The sequence below is a fragment of the Puma concolor genome, chromosome C2 (genome assembly GCF_028749965.1).
Source record: "Puma concolor isolate L17-30 chromosome C2, mPumCon1.1.hap2, whole genome shotgun sequence".
NCBI lineage: Eukaryota > Metazoa > Chordata > Mammalia > Carnivora > Felidae > Puma > Puma concolor.
In genome coordinates, this window is record NC_141675.1 from 75,868,592 (window position 1) to 75,890,300 (window position 21,709).

At 40.7% G+C, this 21,709-nt stretch overlaps 1 protein-coding gene across 1 annotated transcript in view; it reads right to left on the reverse strand.

Annotated features, from left to right (window-relative positions):
• The window catches only part of KLHL6 (kelch like family member 6), a 115,956-nt gene extending 98,905 nt beyond the window's left edge, over window positions 1-17,051 (reverse strand). The window contains exons 1-2 of the mRNA XM_086674828.1: window positions 16,821-17,051; window positions 15,908-15,971 (exon numbers count right to left, since the gene is read on the reverse strand). The gene's annotated coding sequence lies outside the window, so the exon portion shown is untranslated. The remainder of the gene's footprint in view (window positions 1-15,907; window positions 15,972-16,820) is intronic.
• Between the last annotated feature and the right edge of the window lie 4,658 nt (window positions 17,052-21,709).

Sequence of the window (21,709 nt, forward strand, 5' to 3'; positions counted from 1 at the left end):
AGACAAAGATGAATCCTGTTTCACAATCTGGTGGACCCAGAAAACCAAGAAAAAAACAACTAGAGGGAAAATAAAAACCAAGATAACATGATGTAGCAGAGGTTAAAGTGTACTCAAGTAGCCAAATGTTGCTAAAAGTGGAAGAAGATGAAGATAAAGAAATGCTCACTGAAATCTGGTTGCCTTGTGCTCTTCCATTTCAGTGTAGTGTTGGGGACAAGAGCTAAACTGACATGTTAGATACTTCCCCAGAATCTGTTCTCCCCTTCTCTCAAACAGAATCCTGTGGCCAGCTCCAATGTAAATTCTGACTGGTCCAAGTCGAACACTATAATCTACTTTCCTCTAGCAATGATATGTTTAGGAATGGGCATGTGATATCATTCTGTTGTAACAAAATGTGAGGGGAAGTTTTTTGGAGAATTTCTGTAGAGGCCTCTTTTTCCTTAAAAAGAGACATAAGGAAAAGACAGCTCCTCTTCTTCCATTGGCTATTGTCATTTTCTGCATGTGACACCTAGATCTGCAGAAACCATCTGGATACCAGCCTGAGGATAAAGCCAATGCCAAAAAGAAGAGCAAAGTCAAAAGAACTGCCACAAAGCAGAGCCAGAATTCATGCCTGAAGCTTGCTCCACTGTGGGGTTCTTGTTATTTAAACTCATAAATACTCAGTTGATGCTGAGTTTTCTGTTATTTAATGCTAAAAGCATCCTAAAGATTAAAAAATAGGCTTAAGGAAGGTAAAAATCTAAAGGCAGAGTGTAGGTGACTCTTTTGAGATGTTTCTCTGGGAAGAAAGGCAGAGAGATGGTCTGACAGCTGATGGGGGATGAAGAAGTCAGTGAAGGCTTTTTTAAAGATGGGAGACAGGAGCGCCTGTGTGGTCCAGTCGGTTAAGCGTCTGACTTCAGCCAGGTCACGATCTCGCGGTCCGTGGGTTCGAGCCCCGCGTCGGGCTCTGGGCTGATGGCTCAGAGCCTGGAGCCTGTTTCCGATTCTGTGTCTCCCTCTCTCTCTGCCCCTCCCCCGTTCATGCTCTGTCTCTCTCTGTCCCAAAAAAAAATAAAATAAACGTTGAAAAAAAAAAATTTAAAGATGGGAGACATTGTACCCAGTTTGTAAGTAGATGGGAATGATCCAGTAGAAAGGGGAGTGGGCAGAACTGTAGGTACAGGCATCTTCTTGCCTCCTCACTTAAAATGCGCAGCCACTCTGGGAGTCTCCCTCACTGATCTTGCGGATGCCCCATCGAGGAAGAGCCACCAATTCTCACACTATTGTTTCTACTCTCTGACTATAACTGCTTGCGTGCTCCCTCCCTATTGCTCTCCCTATTGGCAGAATCCCTCTAGCCATCTCTGAGCTCTTTCTTTGTCTGGAGAAAAGGCAATGGCTGATCCCTGCAGGTCTGGGCTCTTTAGGATGAACTCTGAGCTCAAGTGAAATTGGCAGGAGCCCACCTTTTTATCCTCTTGTGGTTCTTCTCCAGGAAGGGCCAATCCTCCAAATTTTTACTTCCCCTCACATAGAGACCCAAGAGGCTAAGCTACCCAAGAACCTAGTTTGCAGTTATTTGTTTATGCCCCAAGCTGAGCCTACCCGTAAGCCCCACCTCACCCACCAATTGCAAGCAGCTCAACTTGTTGAGCTTATAATAAAGCTTGTTGTTACTTAACCCCCTCCTTCTTTAACGTTCCTACCTTCTAATTATAATGGCACAAAAGGGCATGCACCGTTGCCTGTTGGAGAATATAGTCCCTTTCAAATGTGGGAAGCCTGGTCCCCAAGGCAGCACTCTCTCCCTTTCCCAGCCACCTGAAGTCATATGCAAATGAACTCAGGCTATAAGGCCTTTCCCCAGGGGAAAAGAAACATTCAGTTCCAGGCAGGGCTTGCACTGTATCAGACATCTATTTACTGATCAACTAAATGGTGATCCAAAACGGCATTTCTATAAAACATTTCCAGTAAAAGTATAAAAACAATGCAAAGGACCAAGTCAAGAACAACGTTGATTTGCCTTTTTATTGTTTCCTATCCAGAGTAATGATCTGTTCCGCATTTCAGTTCCCCTACTCAGCAGTAAAACAAGATATGTAGCCTAAACCATTTAATATTCATGCTATGGGGTACGATTAGCCACAGTCTACAGTAATATAGAAACACCTGGTAAAGCCAGACAACTGGGTTTCATTTCCTTACGAAATTTCAACAATTCGTTAACCAGAACATTATAATTGACCAAGATATTTTAAATATCTAAAACCAGCTCTCTCTGTTAAATTCAAAATGATTTACTAGTTCTTATTTTTATCACTTTTTTTTTTTTGAGAGAGAGACAGCTCACTTGACTTGGGGAGGAGCAGAGAGAGAAAGAGAGAGAGGGAGAGAGAGAGAGAGAGAGAGAGAGAGAGAGAGAGAGAGAGAATCTTAAGCAGGCTCCATGCCCAGCAGGGAGCCCAACACAGGGCTGGACCCCACAACTGTGAGATCATGACCTGAGCCAAAATCAAGAGTTGGACACTTAACCAACTAAACCATCCCAGCACCCTTTTATCATATTTTCTTACTAATATAATTTTGGCTAAAATACAGACTGTGTTTAAGTAAAAAGAAACAAACCAGCCAAATACTCACTTTTTAAAATCTCCACACTTATCTGTAATCACGGGGAGTAAAACTTTACTTTACAATACTTTACAAAACACAAAACTTTACTTTACAACCCAGTTGTCTGGCTTTAGTAAAGCAACAATAACTTAAACTAAGCCACACTTGAAATTTTTAATGATTTTGGAGTAAAACATATTAATACTAAATTTATGTATTTTCCAGGCTTACTATATTAAAGTCTGCATCTTTGCATACTTTAAGATTTAGCTGCCTCATATCCCTTTTTAGAATAAGGCAATTATTGGAGCACCTAGGTGGCTTAGTCACTTGAGCATCTGACTCTTGATTTCAGCTTAGGTCATAATCCCAGGGTCACGGGATCGAGCCCCATGTCAGGTTCCACATTCAGCGTGGAGGGGGCATAAGATTCTCTCTCTCTTCTTCTGCCCCTCTCTCTTGCTCACATACTCATTCTCTCTCTCTAAAATAAAACAAAAGTCAGTTATTAATTATTTTGTAATGATCTTTCTCTTGATGATAAATTCTTGTAATGAACATCAATGATATATGATTATAAGAGACCTCTTTGGGAATTCTCCTCTGAGAACTGCTCTTTCCTATTGGCATAATTTCCATAGGTAAGTTCTTGTTGATTTCATTCTCCCAGACACATTAAGTGGTCCAAGGACAGAGACCTGGCCAAGCTGGGCTGATCAGATTCTTTTATGGAAACTTGGAATTGAATATAGCCATTCTAATCAGGCTGTATGGATACTAAAGAGGATGGATGGGAGGCTGAGCAGACAGAAAAGCAAAGGAAAGAAAAGAACAAAGCATGCTCTCAAAGAGAACAGAACTAAAAGGCTATGGGGCCTCACAAAGAGAGGTACAGAGAAGAGACAGCATGGTTTCTGGTGGCTTTCCAGAATCCAATCTGGTACCTCTTGGGGCTCTCTCTAAACCTTTTGTTCTATGAAACACTTGTAGTCTTGTGTCTGTTTTTAGCTTATGCAAGTTTGAGGGAGTTTCTGGAACTCTGAAGTAAGTTTTCTTTCAAATAATCATGAGGCCCTCAAGGCCTATTAAATTATGGAAGGCAACTGGCAACAACAATTAACACTAAATTTCCACAATTTATGCTTGCTGAGTTCTTGGGTCTGCTCTTTCTTTCTCTGATATGTTAAGCACCTATATAGGTTGACTAATGCTTTCCAATGTTTCTATAACACACAGAGTGAAGTAATCAAAATGGTAAAATAAGAGTTTTCTAACAACTCCCCTCTAAAGAAGTGGAGTTCTGACAATCACTCACGGACAAGAGTGACTTTCTGGAAGTCCAGGAATCAAATGGAGAAGTTCCAACAGACGGTTGAAGCAAGAAAATATCTATGTTGGACACACTGATGAGGGTAAGAGGAAACATTTTCTCTTTACCACTCCTCCCTCAAGGCAGCACATTTCAGTGTCATGAGTGACCTATTCAGCTCATGATTTCTCCCACAGGGGAAAGTGAGTGTGTGAGTAAGTGCCCAGAGTCCCCAGCTGTGCATGATGCTGCTAAAGGATCCCACTTCTTTCTCACCCATCCAAAATACCGAAGATGCTCTTGAAGAGCATCAGAGGGACAGAGATTTTTATTAACTGTGTCATGTACTCCATTAAAAAACACACCTGTGAGCTCTTGGGCATGCCTCACCTGAGGCCCCCCAACTGGCCCCACAGGGACCTGCAAAGCTCCACACCCCCCGGCCAGCTCTCTGTGTGTGCCCTGAAGGGCAGTGAGAGTGAGCCTTTGCAGAGAGCTAGTGAGCACACACAGAAAGCTGGCCAGCTCTGCAGGATTAGGTGGAAGCAAACAAACTTAAGCATTCAGCACCACCCCAGGGAAAGCAAACAGAAGGCTGTCAGCACCTAGCCTGGCTTCGCACACAATCTTAAGAATCTCACCCAGGCCCAAGAGGGAACAAGAAATGTGTATAAGGGATATCCATAGAAAAGATCTGAGAAAGCCTCAGAAATCCTTAACAGGGCTGACAAAAGGTACTTCTCTCCCAAAACCAGTCAGTAAAGACTGAAGGTGACTGCTTCTTCAAATGTGAAGGCAGCAATGCAAAACTTCAGGAAACATTAAAAAATCAAGGAAACAGGGGCACCTGGGTGGCTCAGTCCACTAAGCATCCAACTCTTGGTTTCAACTCAGGTCATGCTCTCACAGTTTGTGAGTTCAAGCCCCATGTTGGCTCCATTTTGAAAGTGCAGAGCCTCCTTGGGATTCTCTCTCCCTGGCTCTCTGCAACTCCCCTACTTGCTCTCTCTGTCTCTCTTTCAAAAATAAGTAAGTTTAAAAAAATTTTTTAAATCAAGGCAACGTAAGGGGCACCTGGGTGGCTCAGTCGGTTGAGCGTCCGACTTCAGCTCGGGTCATGATCTCCCAGTTCATGGGTTCAAGCCCCACGTCAGGCTCTGTGCTGACAGCTCAGAGCCTGGAGCTTGCTTCAGATTCTGTCTCTCTCTCTCACTCTCTCTCTCTCTCTCCCCCTCTGCTCATCCCCCGCTCACACTCTGTCTCTCTCTCTCTCTCTCGCTCTCAAAAATAAAAAAATAAACATAAAAAAATTTTTTAAATCAAGGAAACATGATACTAGCCAAGGAAGTACAATAATTTTCCAGTAAATGACCCCAAAGAAATGGAGAACTGGGATTTGCCCAATAAAGAATTCAAAATATTTGTTTTAAGGAAGCTCAGTGAACTATAAGAAAACACAGAAAGATAATTCAACAAAATCAGGAAAACAATACATGAACAAAATTAGAAATTTAACAGAGACAGAAATCACAGAAAAGAACAAACAGAAACTCTAGAGGTAAAGAATACAATGAATGATGAGGCACCTGGGTGGCTCAGCCAGTTAAACGTCCGACTTCAGCTCAGGTCATGATCTTGCAGTCCATGAGTTTAAGACCCATGTCGGGCTCTGTGCTGACAGCTCAGAGCCTGGAGCCTGCTTCAGATTCTGTGTCTCCCTCTCTCTCTGCCCCTCCCCCGATCACACTCTGTCTCTCTCTGTCTCTCTCTCTTTCTCTCTCAAAAATAAATAAACATTAAAAAAAATATGTTTAAAAAGAATACAATGAATGAAATGAAAACACAATAAGGAGCATCACCAGCATACTGGATCAAAAAAAAGAATCTGTGAAGTAGAAGACAGGTCATTTGAAATTATACAGAGAAGAACAAAGAAAACAAGAATGAAAAACAGTGAAGAAAGCCCAGGTGAACTATGGAACAGCGTTAAAGAAAATATTTGGTGCATTGCTGGAGTCCCAGGAGAAGAAAAGGGGGGGGGGGGCAGAAAGTTTATTCAAATAAATAATGACTGAGAACTTACCAAACCTAGGGAGAGATTTAGACATACAAGTTCATGAATATCATACGTCCCCAAAATATTTCAACTCAGAAAGATTTTATTCAAGACATATTATAACAAAACAGTCTAATTTGAAAAACAAAGAGAAAATTTTGGGGTGCCTGGGTGGCGCAGTTAGTTAAGTGTCTGACTTCAGCTCAGGTCATGACCTCACGTTTGTGGGTTCGAGCTCCACAGTGGACTCTGTGCAGACAGCTCAGTGCCTAGAGCCTGCTTCAGATTCTGTGTCTCCCTCTCTCTCTACCCTACCCCACTCACACTCTGTCTCTCTTTCTCTCTCTCCCAAAAATAAATAAACATTAAAAAAAAAAAAAGAAAAAGAAAGAGAGAATTTTAAAAGCAGCAAGAAAGAAAATTCCTCACATGCAAGGGGACTCCTACAAGGCTACCAGTGGATTTCTCAGAAGAAATTGTAAAGGCAAGGAGAAAGTGGGATGATATACTCAACATGCTGAAAGAAAAAACTGCCAACCAGTAATACTTTACCCATTAAAGTTGTCCTTACAAAGGAGAGAAAAAGATGTCCCCAGACAAGCAAAAGCTGAGAGAGTTCATCACCACTAGAACTGCCTTACAAGAAATGCTGAAAGGAGTTCTTCAGGTTGAAATGAAAGGACACTATTAATAACATTGAAATATATGAAAATGTACAACATACCGGTAAAGGTAAGTATATAGTCAAATTCTGAATAATACAGTAATATGGTTATGTATTAACCATTTAACTCTAGTATAAAGGTTAAAGGACAAAGTATTTAAAAAAAATAACTGCAGGGACACTTGGGTAGCTCAGTCAGTTAAGCGTCTGACTTCAGCTCAGGTCATGATCTTGCAGTCTGTGAGTCTGAGCCCCACATCAGGCTCTGTGCTGACAGCTCAGCACAAAGTACAAAGACCTGAAAGCCATAAGACATCAAAGAAAGAAATTGAAAAAGATATAAATAAATGGATATTCTATGTTCACAGATTGGGAGAATTAATGTTATTAAAATGTCCACACTACCCAAAGCCATCTACAGATTCAATGTAATCGCTATCAAAATTCCAGCTGCATTTATCACAGAAGTAGAACAAACAATCCTAAAATTCATATGGAACCACAAAAGACTCTGAATAGCCAAAACAAGCCTGAGAAAAAGGAATAAAGCTGGAAGCATCACATTTCCTGATTTCATACTATGTAACAAAGCAATAGTAATCAAAAAAGCATTTTACTGGCATAAAAACAGATGCATAACAAAACAATACAACAAAATCAGGAGCCCAGGGGCACCTGGCTGGCTCAGTCAGTAGAGCATGTAACTCTTGATCTCCAGGTCATTAATTCAAGCTCCACCTTGGGTGCAGAGATTCTCTTTTAAAAAATCAGAAGTCCAAAACTAAACCTATACATATGCAGTCAACTCATATTTGACAACAGAGCCAAGGATAATCAATAGGGAAAGAATGGTCTCTTCAATAAGGAGTGCTGGGAAAACTGAATATTCACATGCAAAAAAATAAACTGGACTCCTATCTTACGTCACTCACAAAAATTAACTTGAAATGTACTCCAGGGGCGCCTGGGTGGCGCAGTCAGTTAAGCGTCCGACTTCAGCCAGGTCACGATCTCGCAGTCCGGGAGTTCGAGCCCCGCGTCGGGCTCTGGGCTGATGGCTCAGAGCCTGGAGCCTGTTTCCGATTCTGTGTCTCCCTCTCTCTCTGCCCCTTGCCCGTTCATGCTCTGTCTCTCTCTGTCCCAAAAATAAATAAACGTTGAAAAAAAAATTTTTTTTTAAAAGAAATGTATTCCAGACTTAAATGTGTGATCTGATACCATAAAACTCCTAAAGAAAACATAGGGGAAAATCTCTTTGACATTGGCCTGGGCAACAACTTTTTGAATATGACAGCAAAAGCACAAACAATGAAAACAAAAATAAACAAATAGGACTACATAAAATTTAAAAGTTTCCGCACAGTAGAAGAAACAATCAACAAAATGAAAAGGCAATCTATAGAACAGGAGAAAATATTTGTAAACCATATATCTGATAAGGTGTTAAAGTCCAAAATCTATAAGGAACTCATACAACTCAATCACAAAAAAAAAACCCACAAATAATCTGATTTTAAAATGGGCAGAGGACCCAAAGAGACATTTTTCCAAAGAAGACATTCAGATGGCCAACAGGTACATGAAAAGATGTTCGTCATTAGTAATCATCGGGGAAATGCAAATCAAAACCACAGTGAAGTATCACCTCACACCTGTTAAATGTCCATTCTCAAGAAGACAAAAGGTAACAAGTGTTAGCACCATTGTGCACTGTTGCTGGGAATATAAATCTGTACCATCACTATGGAAGACAGTATGGAGGTTCCTTAAAAAATTAAAAATAGTACTACGATATGATCCAGTAATTCCACCTCTGGGTATATATTCAAAGGAAATAAAATCACCATCTTGAAGAGATATTCGCACCCTTATGTTCATTGCAGTTTTATTCACAATAGCCAAGACATGGAAGCATCTTAAATGTCCATTGATCAGTGAATGGATAAAGAAAATGGAGATACACACTACACACATACATACACACACAAACACATACACATACAATGGCATATTATTCAACCATATAAAGGAAGGAAATGCTGCCAACTGCAACAACATAGATTGGCCTTAAGTGCATTATATGAAGTGAAATAGGTCACAAAGTGAAAGACAAATACTACATGATCTCACTTTCTATAGATTCTAAAAAGGCCACACTCACAGTAACAGAGAGTAGAATAGTGGTGGACAGAGGCTCAAGCTGGGGGAAATGGAGAGATACAGGTCAAAGGGTACAATCATAAGATGAATAAATTCTGGGAAGGTACTGCACAACATTATGATCATAGTTAATAGTTACGTATTCTATATTTGAAATTTGCTAAGATCTTAAATGTTCTCATTTAAAAAAAATTGGTAATTGGGGCACCTGGCTGGCTTAGTCAGTGGAGTGTGTGACTCCTAATTTTAGGGTTGTGGGATGGAGTCCCACGTTGGGTATGTAGAGATTACTTAAAAATAAAATCTTGGGGGCATCTGGGTGGCTCAGTCAGATGAGCGTCCGACTTTGGCTCAGGTCATGATCTCGCAGTCTGTGAGTTCAAGCCCCACATCAGGCTCTGGGCTGACAGCTCAGAGCCTGGAGCCTGCTTCAGATTCTGTGTCTCCCCATCTCTCTCTGCCCCTCCCCTACCCACACTCTGTCTCTCTCTCTCAAAAATAAATTAACACACACACAAAAATTTTTTAATAATACAAATTAAAAAATAAATAAATAATCTTAAAAAGAAATAGAAAACAAGAATTTATTAAACCGAGTTTATAAATATTCTTAAAAACTGAAATGGAGAAAATCAAAACAAGTAAAGAAAAATAATGTTTAAGGCAAATGAAAAAGTAGAATTTAAAACTATAGAAATAAAAAACTATAGAAATCATCAATATTTGAATTAGCAAATTTCAAAGTCAGCTGAATTTTGTAAGTAAAATCACAAAAGAGAAAGAAAATCTTGTTTTTTTAATTTAGGAAGAACTATTATATTCTATTAAATGGAATGATCAACAGGAAATTTGTAAGTAGTTACACAGATATTAGTTTGCATAGTTTCTGATAAAAACTTTACTCTCAATCTTATCTTTGTTCCTCTTTATGTAATTTGTCCTTTTTACCAGTTTTTAAGACTGCTTTTTTTTTCTCCTTACACTGGTTTTCAGAAATTTTATTATAATATGCCATGGTGTGGTTTTCTTGACATTTGTTCTGTTTGGGGTTCTTTGTGCACAGGTTTATTTATAGTTTCCATCAAATTTGGAAAAATTTTAGCCATTGTTTCTGCAATTATTTTTTCCTGTTTCCTCCTTTAACCCCTCCCCACTTCTTTTTCTAGGCTTCCAATTACATGTATGCTAGACTGTTTATACTATCCCACAAACCATAATCAATCTGTTCATATATTTTCAGTATTTTTTCTCTCTGTGCCTCACTTTGAATTTGAATTACTATGATTTCAGATTCACGGATTTTATTTGTATAGTAACTAACCTTATCTACTATATTTTTCATTTATATATTTTCATCTCTAGAATTTCCATTTGGAACTTCAATTTTGTATCTTAAATTTCTGTCTCAGGTTTTCCCTCTACCTTCTCGAAAATATGGAGTATACTTATAAAAGCTGTTTTAACATTTTCTCATTCCATCATGTCTGTCATTTCTGAGACTGTTTTTATTGGTTGACTTTTCTCTTGTTTATAAGTCATATTTTCCCACCTGGTTTTTGTTGTTGTTGTTGTTGTTGGATGCCTGACATTATGAATTTTACACCTGAGTGCTAGATTTTGTTGAATTTCCTCAATTGGTTCTGGATTGTGTTCTGGTGTAGTCACATTACTTAGCATTAGTTTGTTCTTTTCAAAGCTTCCTTTGAAGCCAGAGCAGCCTTTAGCTCAGTCTAGGGCTAACTAATTTAGCCTTACTGCTAAGGAAATACCTTTCTGAGATGTCTACCTGGTGCCATGAAGGAAATTATGAGATCTTTCTACTCTGGCTGCTGAAACACCAGCTATTCCCAGCTCCATGTGAGCTCCAGGAATTGTTTGATTTACTGCTTTCTGGTGATCCTTTCCATGGCCTCAGTAGTTTCCTCTTACAAATGTGTAGACCACTCAACCAAAGACTTAAAGGGGTCTCTCTATAAATATTCAGAACTCTCTCTTTGTACAGTATCCTCCTCTCCTTTACAAAGCCCCAAAACTCTAGCTGCGTTAACCTCTCTGAACTCCAATTTATATTTATAGCCTGAGAGTTTCTTTTCCCTGCACTGAGTCCATCCAAGGCAGTATGCTGAGTCAATTGTAAAATTCATCTCATTTGTTTTCCTTCTCTCAGGGATCACAGATCTGTTCTATCTGCTGTCCACGTTCCCAAAACTGTTATATATTTTGTCCAGAGTTCTAGCTGTTTAAATCTGGAGGGTAAATCTAGTCCCTATTTTACTCTATCATGTCTGGAAGCAAAGTCATCTCATTTCAATCAAAAACAGAAATCAGGGGCACCTGGGTGACTCAGTCAGTTGCACATGGACTCTAATTTCAGCTCAGGGAATGATCTCACAGTTCATAGGTTCTAGCCCCGCATTGGGCTCCACGCTATCAGGGCAAAGCCTGCTTGGGATTCTCTCTCTCTCTCTCCCTCTCTCTCTGCATCTCTCTCTCTCTATCAAAAATAAATATTAAAAAAAAAAAAACAGAAATCAGACAAGAATCACCCTTTTATTTAATTCATGGTGTTTGTTATTAGTCAACACAATAAAAGAAAAGAACAAATACCAAGATGGCATTATTAGGTGTTTAGCAAATTCAAACAAACTACCTATATTGTGCCAAGACTATTCCTGGTCATGCAAGTCTTAATGTGATTCTTTGAGAGTTGTGGTTAAGAATAAAATGTTCCAGCCCTCAACAAACAGGAGAGCTTGGAGAATCTGTGTACAGAAACCAGTGAGACAATGACCCACGTTTCTCTGCCTATTTAAATCAACACTTAGTCATGAAGTTACAATCATGCTACTGCCCTCTTGCATTTCATTACCACTAAAGATCTTTTATATCATATTTTTCTTATTTTTAAATGTATACTGTTTCTCCATGTTCACTATGGAAAAAATTAGAACATACAGATAAACAAAAATAGGATGAACATTCACACAAAGTTAAATACAGATTGCAGGAGATAACAATTAAAATATCATATTCCAAAAAACTAAAAGTCCTTAATGAATTTTAATAAAATAAAGCTAGCAAGAATATTATCATTTAAATAGACAATCTTGGGGCGCCTGGGTGGCGCAGTCGGTTAAGCGTCCGACTTCAGCCAGGTCACGATCTCACGGTCCGTGAGTTCGAGCCCCGCGTCGGGCTCTGGGCTGATGGCTCGGAGCCTGGAGCCTGTTTCCGATGCTGTGTCTCCCTCTCTCTCTGCCCCTCCCCCGTTCATGCTCTGTCTCTGTCTGTCCCATAAATAAATAAAAACGTTGAAAAAAAAATTTAAAAAAATAAAAATTAAAAAAAAATAAATAGACAATCATAATCAGCTGTGATATGGGAGTATAATCAGGGAAAAAATGACAAATGAAAGTGAATCAAGCTCCTAGAAATAGACTCAAAATACTAGACCATAAGCACCAACTGTACAAAATAATAACACAATGAAACATTATTTAATAAATCTTGGCAAATGGATTAATAAATCTTTAATACCCAGTGTTAACTGTTTAAAGCTGCAGATGTATTGGTGGGAACGCAAACTGATGCAGCCGCTCCGGAGAACAGTATGCAGGTTCCTCAAAAAACTAAAAGGGGCACTTGGGTGGCTCAGTCGGTTAAGCATCTGACTTCAACTCAGGCCATGATCTCACAGCTTGTGAGTTCGAGGCTGGTGTCGGGCTCTGTGCTGACAGCTCAGAGCCTGGAGCCTGCTTTGGATTCTATGTCCCACTCTGTCTCTGCCCCTCCCTCATTCATGCTCTGTCTCTGTCTCTGTCTCTCTCTCTCTCTCTCTCTCAAGAATAAATAAAACATTAAAAAAAATTTTTAACTAAAAATAGAACTACTCTATGATCCAGCAATTGCACTATTAGGTATTTACCCAAAGGATACAAAAATACAGACTCAAAGGGGTACATGCAACTCAAAGTTTATAGCAGCATTCTCAACAAGAGCCAAACTATGGAGAGAACTCCAATGTCCCTCAACTGATGAATGGATAAAGAAGATGTGGTACATATTCAATGGAATATTACTCATTCATCAAAAAGAATGAAATTTTGCCATTTACAATGATGTGGATGGAAATAGAATGTATTATGCTAAGCAAAGTAAGTCAATCAGAGAAAGACATACCATATGATTTCACTCATATGTGGAAATTAAGAAACAAATGAACATATGGGAAGGGGGTAGAGAGAAGAGAGGGAAACAAACCACAAGAGACTCATAACTATAGAGAACAAACAGGATTGATGGAGGGAGGTGAGTGGGAGATGGGCTAAATGGGTGATGAGTATTAAGGAGGGCACTTGCAGAGCACCTGGTGGCTCAGTCGGTTAAGCATCCGACTTCGGCTCAGGTCATGATCTTGAGGACTGTGAGTTCGAGCCCCTCATCAGGCTCTGTGCTGACAGTTCAGAGCCTGAAGCCTGTTTCAGATGCTGTGTCTCCCTCTCTCTCTGCCGCTCCCCCACTCATACTCTGTCTCTCTTGCTCTCAAAAAGAAATAAACATTAAAAAAAAATTTGAGGGCACTTGTTCTGATGAGCACCAGGTGTTGTACGTAAGTGATGAATCACTGAAGTCTACTCCTGAAATCAATACTGCACTGTATGTTAACTAGCTAAAATTAAAAAAAAAAAAAATGAATAATTTAAAAATAAAAAAAATAAAAATCCAGAAAAAAGTTAAAATTTTAAAAAATAATAATAATAAAGCAGTTGTGTTAGAGAACCAAATGTTTTTAAATTTTTATTTTAACATATGATAGATAAATTTATGACTACTGAAGAAAAATGAGGGGCATCTGGGTGGCTCATCATTTAAGTGTCCGACTCTTGATTTCGGTTCAGGTCGTGATCTCACAGTTTGTGAGTTCGAGCCCCACATCAGGCTATGTGTTGACAGAGGAGAGCCTACTTGGGATTCTCTGTCTCCCTCTCTCTCTGCCCCTCCCCTGCTCGCTCTCTCTTTCAAAAATAAATAAATTTTTTTTTAAATATGAAGATTTGAATCTTTTATAAGAGAGAAGTTTTCAGCACCTATCACAAATTTAAATATTTTAAACGTATCATTATCAACTAGACTTTGGAAACAAATACACCCAGATATTGCATTTCCATTTCATATTGGTCCAATGTCTCTAAGCACCATAGCAGGCTACAAAGCTGTTTACACCTTTGACCTAATCATTTCACTTCTAGGAATATAGGACTAAGGAAATTTGCATTCTGGGCAAAAGCTTTTATAGTAGTATGGTTTTGAATAGTTCAGACAAACAAGACTTGAAAACCTTAGAAATGCCAAAAACTACAGCTACAGAAATAATTAATCAAACTAATACTATACACAACACTATTTACAATTTTAACCACCTATCAAGCACTTATTTGCCATGTGCCAGGTAGTGTGCTCAGTGTTTTTAAGCATTCCATTTTGTATTTGCATTTAATTGCTTAATAGTTTCTACCTTAGGTAGATAGCTATGGATGGAGAAATTAAGGCTCAGATAAGTTATGTAATGGGCTGAAGTTTGCAATTAATAATAGCAGACAGACAACTCAGGTCTGTCTGACTTCAAAACCTTTCAGAAATTCCTTCCACTTTATCATGGAATTGCAGGATCGAAATATGACAAACCCCAAAGTTCATGAAAAAAAAATCAGAAGACATAAACCTTTGAGACCAAAAGATGCAGTAATCAAAATTATATTCCCTATTACTGGCCACCTATAGAGATCTTTCTGGAAAGATTTGCAATTGTGATTACATAAATGTTCAACACTGTACTTTTTAAGTACCCAAATACTGGTGTTTTAATTGATGTAAGACCACTTCCAGTCAAAAGTTTCATGCACCTGTCTTGGTCCTCTTTCCAAACCCTTTCCCTGTATCTTCTTTCTGTCTCCTTGACACCCTTTTCACAAACTCTTTCTCTTGTTCTATCAATTCCTGCCAGTCTGCCTTCTCTCATCTCTTCCATCCATTCCCCCATAAGACTCCTGCAAAGAGGCCAATCTCTCTGCCATGGAGAGAACCAAGTGCATCCCTCCAGAATTGAGAAAGAAAATTCGAAACTAATGAAATAGGTCATCCTGAAGGCTCATTCCTGAGTGCTAAACCGAACAGAAAGATACCGAAGGGGGTGGATCTGGCAACTCCAAAAGACCACTGTTGACTGCTAGCCCCCCCCCCCTTTCCAGACAGAGGGGACTGAATCCAAGGGAGCAGCCATACCAGGAGTGATCAGAAGAATGATATATAACAAACTTAATTTTTATTCTTTTAAATAAAAAAAAATTATTTATTTACTTTGAGAGAGAGAGAGCAGGGGGAGGGGCAGAGAGAAAGGGAGAGAGAGAATCCCAAGTAGTCTCCACACTGTGAGGCTGTCAGCACAGAACCAAAATCTGGCCTCAGAACCTGGCCTCAATCTCACAAACCAAGAGATCATGACCTGAGCTGAAATCAAGAGTAGAATGCTTAACCGACTGAGCTACCCAGGCACCCTAAACTTAATTATTTTCTACTGAAATATAATGAATATTTAGTTTCCATGGGTTTTATTTTGCAAATCCTGAGATAAATACAGAAATACCAATGATGCCATCATGTGGTCACTAACCTGTACATCTGTTACTAATGAATTTAATTGCATCACCAATTATGAAGGGGCCCAGGATGCCTTCCCTATAGAGAAGGCATGAATTTAAAATGCAACTGGTGGGAAAAGAACTATATATTTTTAAACAGTGTCATCAGGAAAAACTTCACATACAGAATACTTCAATGATTGATAAATCCAAGAAGACAGAAAAAAATCTACCTGCATTTACCTAGGGCTGTCCACAGGAGAGAAACATGACTTAGTGACTTCTAATCTCTGGAAAAGTGCATCTAACAGAGGAGGAGAAATTCACACTCTGCCACAGCCTAGATGGAGCAAAGGGCACGCGCACACACACACACACACACACACACACACACACACACTGGACTGCACTCAAGAGGTACAAACAGGAAATGGCTTTGTCTAACAATGTCTTTTAACATGCCTTACCGGATCTCCTTTTTAAGCCCCTGGACAACCAACATCCCAGGAAGATCTGGAAGTTTTCCAGGATCTGTGGAAGGATTATAGGAACAACTTCATTTCAGGACCTTAAAAAAAATCCAGTCCATAGTAAACAAACAAAAAAAACCTCACAATGAACTCAATACTTTTCCCCACTCCTCAGGTCTGACTTGTGGCTGGAGAATCCACATTGGGTAAGAAGGCATGTGTGGTCTGCAATTTCTCTTTCTTGCTACCTCATCCACCTCTCCTGGCTACTGCAGGATTGGCTTGTAGAAAGGGAAGGGTCTTTTTTTTTTTTTTTTTTTAAGTTATTTGGGGTTTTTGGGGGGGGAGCAGAGAGAGGGGGAGAAAGGGAAAGATCTTTTAACTTAGAAGGGTACAGTTTGTGATCTCTTGACTAACATCAGTGGATGTTCAAGTGTTAGGTCCCCCTTCCCTCCACCCTTCCCTTCCTTCCCCCCCTCCCCTCCCTCCTCCTCTCCACTCCACAGGTCACTGCCACAGATTGTCCCCCACTGGCAGGAAGGTATTCAGAGACGCCAGGGCATGGAGGTGGGGTGCGGTATGAGCAAGCCTAGGGCATCGTGATGCCCCGTGGTGCCAGAGGCCTTCCCTTTGCCTCCCTCGTCTCGTCGAAGTTTTACCGAGCACCCTGTGTTGCCCGGAAGTTCGCTTCTCCGGCAGAAAGGGAAGCGAACAATACACACATATCGGCCACACACCGTAGCTCCCAAAGATGGCCAAAGCGCCATCTTTGGCTGGCTCTGCCCACCACCATCGCTCACACAGCCGCGTGCAACCCGACAGAGGTGACACGTGGTGCGCCCGCCACCTCAGCTCCCAGCGCTCAGTGAGATGACGAGCACCGCCCGCCGGACGGGACGGGCGTGCCTACCTTACTTACTGCTCCCGGCTGCTCGGACACCGCATCGCCGCGGCCGCCTGGGGGAGGGGTAGCTGGGAAAAGGAAACCACGCGTTCACTGGGCGGGCACCTGAGCGGAGACCTGAAGCGCTCGGGGTCACCACAGAGGGCCGAGAGAAACACGCGGCCCCGCCAAGGTTGCGCGCGTGGCTGCACGACCCTCGCCACCACACACCGCCAGGAGGTCGACATAGGGTCTAGAGGCCAGGGAGAGCGCTGCGAACGAGCACAACGGCCCCCCGTGAGGTGGGGGGGAGGCGGAGGGCGCCGGGTCCCCCACACGCTCCCCCTACCCCCAGCCCCACCCCCCTTCCGTGGGCTGCCCATGCGCGGAGAGCAGAGGCGAGGGGTTGCGGGCAGAGCGAGAAGAGCGGCCCCGTTCGCCTGAATGGCCGTCCCTCCTGTGGTGTGGCTTAGGCCCAGCCGGGGAGAGCGTAGTCACGTCCATGAGTACTTGATGAGAACTTCAAATACTAGGTCTTCTAGCGAGGAAGCGTTTGTGGGTTCTTCGGGGCCCTGTGGTACCTTGGCAGTGCATGGTTCCCTGATGTGGATGAGGTCCTCTCTAATTTATTGTGATCCACCCCTTGGCTCCTGACCCCCGGAGGCAAACCTCCCTCCCCACTTTGTCATACTCCTAGAGTCCTGGCAGATAGCCCTCTAGGACAGGACCCCGTCAGGACAGCTCAAAGCCCACTGCTTACTGCTCACTCCGTTTGACCGAGGACCTTACACATCCGTATGCCACCAAACTGCTGCCCTCTCTCCTTGCCCCTCCATCACCGTCTGCTCTAGCCTGCCTCTTACTTTCACAATACTCCCAGCAGCAAGCAAGCACCAATGTTTATTTCATTAGGAACACCCCTAACCCCACTACCACCCTCCCCCTCAAACTCTGAACTCCGGGGTCTGTATGTCAGGCTCCCCCAAAACTCTCTTAGTCTCCAGCTCTGACTGCCGAGAAGCACAGGGGCTGTGATGACTTGTCAGCCCATCACTTAATCACATCACACCCTCATAGGCAGACTCTGAAATAAGCCACCTTTGAAATCCCGATTTCCTGTGAGGCTGGAGATGGAGGGCGAGCTGATAGTCAAAGCACCAGCTCTGTCTTCTTTTAAGAAGCTCTGAAGGTATGTATAATGACATTCTTTAGAAAGGGGGAGGTACTTATCACAGCTTTGGGAATTTGGCCAAACTTCTGAGACACTAGAAAAATTCCATTCCATATCCTTGCACATTAACAATTCAGTTCTGTTTCTTGACATACTTGGTTGGTTACTTGGGTGTATTCACATAGGGAAAAACTCATTGAGTTGTGTGTTTATGTTTTGTGTACTCGTCTTCATATAGGTTTTACCTGCATGAGAAGTTCATTTACAGGAAAGGATCCTGAATCCCCTGTACATTGAATTCTGTGTGCCAGCATTTTCTATATCTTCTCTCATTTAATCAGGCTGACTAACATTTATTAAGCTCTAAGTAGATGTCAGCACTTTATTACATTATTCCTTTAAATTTTTATTGTGATGTATAATATACAGCAAGAATATGTTTAGTTTAACAAATAGTTATAAAGTGAACATGTAACCATCACCCACAGCAAAAAATATATTGCTAGCACTCCAGAAATCCCTCATGTACCCATTCCTAATCACAACCCCCTGCAATAGTCTTCATATGTGCATAACTTAATTTAATCCTCTCAAGAATCCCGGGAAATTAAAATCAGTGGTAACCACCTGAATAACTCCCAGAGCTTACCCAGATCCAGCATACATTTGAGTTTTGATCAGTCAGGGTGCAGAAGCCTCACTGAGCACCTGAGACATTCAGTAAAGAATCCAAAAGGGTCACATCTCACAAGCAGAACTACACTAGTCCTAGAATAAAGGCTACTCTAGACCTATAATAACAAAACTTTAAAATAAGCTTCAAAAGCATCAAACTGATCTTCCAATAATTCAACTGCTTACCAGAACAAAGGCTGGTAACCAACATTCTTTAAAGGAAGAAAGAAAAATCCCATGCTCAACAAATGTCAAAATGTCCAACATCCAATCAAGTATTACAAGATATGCAAAGAAACCTTTAAAAAAATTGAACCATGACAAGGAGAAAAATCAGTCAGTTAAAAACAATTTAGAGGGGCGCCTGGGTGGAGCAGTCGGTTAAGCGTCCGACTTCAGCCAGGTCACGATCTCGCGGTCCGTGAGTTCGAGCCCCGCGTCGGGCTCTGGGCTGATGGCTCGGAGCCTGGAGCCTGTTTCCGATTCTGTGTCTCCCTCTGTCTCTGCTCCTCCCCCGTTCATGCTCTGTCTCTGTCTGTCCCATAAATAAATAAAAACGTTGAAAAAAAACAATTTAGAAATAACAGAGGGGATGGATTTGTCAAATATGTACACTAAAACAAGTATAGCTATGTTCAAGTATTTAAAATAAAAATGAGTATAATACAAAGAGAAATGGAAGATATAAGAAGAACAAAATCGAAATTCTAGAGATGAAAAATACAATATCTGAAATAAAATTTACTGAAAGGGATTAACAAAATATGAGGCAGTGCAGAAGAAAAGATCAGTGACCTTGGTGACATAATAGTGAAAGCTATCTAAACTAAAGCACAGAGAGAGAGAAAGGCCCAAAAAAACCACAACAAAGTCTCTGTGACCTATAATAGCAAGTAGTCTAATATATATATATATATATATATATATATATATATATATAATAGGAGTACAAGAGGAAAAAGTGAGAGTGACAGAAAAAATATTAAATGGACAAGTTGCTGAAATTTTCCAAATTTAATGAAAACTCTAAATTCACAGAGCCAAGAATCCTAACAAACCCCCATGCAGGACAAATACACACACACACACACACACACACACACACACACACACACACACACAGTAACCCCTCCCTATATACACACACATTTAAAAATATATAAAAGCAAGGCATATTATAAATTGCTGAAAAAAGGTGATAAGAAGAAAATATTAAAAGTAGAGAGAAAAAAAAAAAAAGTAGAGAGAGGTACTTGGCCGGTTCAGTCATGAAGTGTGAGACTCTTCATCTCAGGGCCATGAGTTCAAGCCCCACATTGGGAGTAGAACTTACTTTTAAAAATATAAAAACAGGGGCGCCTGGGTGGCGCAGTCGGTTAAGCGTCCGACTTCAGCCAGGTCACGATCTCGCGGTCCGGGAGTTCGAGCCCCGCGTCAGGCTCTGGGCTGATGGCTCAGAGCCTGGAGCCTGTTTCCGATTCTGTGTCTCCCTCTCTCTCTGCCCCTCCCCCGTTCATGCTCTGTCTCTCTCTGTCCCAAAAATAAATAAACGTTGAAAAAAAAAATTTTTTTAATAAAAAAAAATATATATATAAAAATAAAAAATAAAAAGTAGACAAAGAAGCACACATTTTATCCAGAGGGGGAAAAAATAGAGTGACCACTGACTTCTTATCAGAAACTAAGACATCTATAATGTGCTGAAAAATTTTTTTAAAAAGTCAACCTATTAATACCAACAGCATTTTTCATAGAACTAGAAAAAATAATGCTAAAACTTCAATTTCAATCACAAAAGACCATGAATAGCCAAGGAAATCTTGAAAATGAAGAACAAAGCTGAAAGTATCACATTCCCAGATTTCAAGATATACTACAAAACTATGGTAATCAAAACAGTATGGTACTGGCACAAAAATAGATACATAGATCAATGGAACAGAAATAGAGAGTCCTGAAATAAACCCATGTTTATACGGTCAATTAATCTATGAAAAAAAAAAAGCAAGAATATATAATAAGGAAAAGACTGTCTCATCGATAAATGGTGCTGAGAAAACAGGACAGCTACATGCAAAAGAATGAAACTGGACCACTTTCTAACACCCTACACAAAATTAACTCAAAATGGATTAAAGACCTAAGTGTGAGACCTGAAACCATAAAACGTCTAGAAGAAAATGGGCAGTAATCAGGGGCACCTGAGTGGCTCAGTTGGTTAAACATTCAACTCCGACCCAGGTCATGATCTCACAGCTGGTGGGTTTGAGCCCCGCATCAGGCTCTGTGCTGACAGCTCAGAGCCTGGAGCCTGCTTCTGTCTCCCTCGCTCTCTGCCCCTCCTCTATGTACACACTGTCTCTATCTCCAAAATAAATAAACATTAAAAATTAAAAAAAAAAAAGAAAATAGGCAATAATCCCTTTGATATTGGCCTTAGCAGTTTTTTTCTAGATAGGTCTCCTCAAGCAAGGGAAACAAAAGTAAAAATAAACTATTGTGACTACACCAAAATACAGAGCTTTTGCGCAGCAAAGGAAACCAAAAAAATAAAAAGGCAACTTACTGAGTCAGCTGCCCCTCAACTCCAGTTTTAAAATAGGCAGAGCAGGACACATAACAAGCTTTTGAAGCACATAAGGGACAGAAAACTAGCCAAAATGATCAAATGGAAGAATTTTCCTCAAAAGAAATTCCAGGAAGAAATGACAGCTAAAGAATTGTTCAAAACAGATATAAACAATATAACTTAACAAGAATTTAGAATAATAGTCATACGATTAGTCGCTGGGCTTGAAAAAAGCATAGAAGACAACAAAGAATCTATTGCTTCAGAGATCAGGGAACTAAAAATAGTTTCAGAGAACCTGGGGCACCTGGGTGGCTCAGTCAGGTAAGCGTCCAACTCTTGATTTCAGCTCAGGTCATGATCTCACAGTCTTACAGTTCATGAGATCCAGGCCAAGTTGGGCTCTGTGCTCAACACAGAGCCTGCTTGGGATTCTCTCTCTCCCTCTTTCTCTCTCTCTCGCTCTCTCAAAAAAAAATGAAAAATAGAAATGTCATACAA